Here is a 1,444-nt window from a genome sequence, read left to right on the forward strand (position 1 = left end):
ATTTGCTTTAGAAGTATTTTGGCGTTTAGCTCGAGAGAGTTAATCTTATTCTCATAAGATTCTCGTTCAGCTCCAAACTTTCTTTCAACTTCCATAATCCWCTTCTTTTCTATCTCCATCTCTTTCCTTTCATCATTTAAAACCTTTTCCACTTTCAAAACTTTTTCTTTCTCTAAGTTTAACAGCTCTCTTACTTCAAACCATTCACTTTCAGATTTATTCACTATAGTAGTTAAGTCCTCAACCTGTTTGTTTAACCTAACTGTCTCTTCTGTATCAACACAGGTTTTCATCAGTTCATTCAGCTTTTCTTGCAGAATCCTCATTTCTTCTCTCTCTCTGAAGAATACCACTCAGATAATTTGACCATGAAATATTCTTGCTAAAATCGGAATCGACTTTATCATACTTTTCTTTAAGCTCACGATATTCTTTAGTATAAAAAACTGCTATTTAAAAAAAATAGATTGATCAGATAAGGATCTATGCAGTGAAATAAGTGAAAAAGAAATAAGAACAGTTAAGCTTAAAAATAATAGAAAAACAACAAAAACTGAAAAACTCACAAAAAACAGATATACAATGATCCAAAAAGAAAATCTAAACACAAACAAACTAAGAAACCAAAAACAGTCCAAAAACAATAATCTCCAAGTCCAAAAACTGAGTTTAGTCCAAATCTATCTGATCCAAGTCCAAAACAAACTAATCCAGGCCCAAGTACAATACAAATATTACACTTTGAAAAAAAATGATCTATCTGCACTCGAAAATCTACTTGTATGCTGCGCTTATCAGTTGTTCACTTGGGCTGCGGTGACTTGTTCTGGTAGCTTTACAAAACTCAGAACCTTTGCTGCTGTTACGAACACTTGAGCTGCTGTCAAAATTGCTTTCAAGACTTGCTTCTGTTTAGCTCATTCAACACTTCGATCCACACCTGTTATCAAGACCAGCACACTGTGTAGTTGCTGTTTCAAAACAAAACGTCTAACAACAAGAATAATCACAAAACAACAAACACAGTCACAAAATGAAGCTGTTGTTTAGCTTCAGTGTAGTTGCTGTTTCAAACGTCAAAGTGAAGCTGCTGCTTTAAACTGAGTTGCTAAAATCTGATGAATGCTGCACTAAAAAAATTGATTCGAATACTACTGTTAAGAACCTACTGCTGTGTAGTTGCTGTCAAGACCTGCTTGCTGTTTAGCTATGTAACAGCTTCAAAACAGCCTTAACCAGTCTAGCAAACAACAGTTCTAAACAAAATTTGTAGCTGTTACAAAGCTGTTGTTSTTCTTCTTCTTGGTCTCATGTCTGTTAAGAACCTGCTGTCCAATCTGCCGAGCTGCTGCAGTCTGTTTTACTTGCTGTTACACACACAACAAACACAGTACGAACAACAAACACAATACACACAACACAGCTATGAACAAACAGCTATGAA

Source organism: Cynara cardunculus (genome assembly GCF_001531365.2).
Source record: "Cynara cardunculus var. scolymus isolate 2C chromosome LG 2, CcrdV1, whole genome shotgun sequence".
Lineage (NCBI taxonomy): Eukaryota > Viridiplantae > Streptophyta > Magnoliopsida > Asterales > Asteraceae > Cynara > Cynara cardunculus.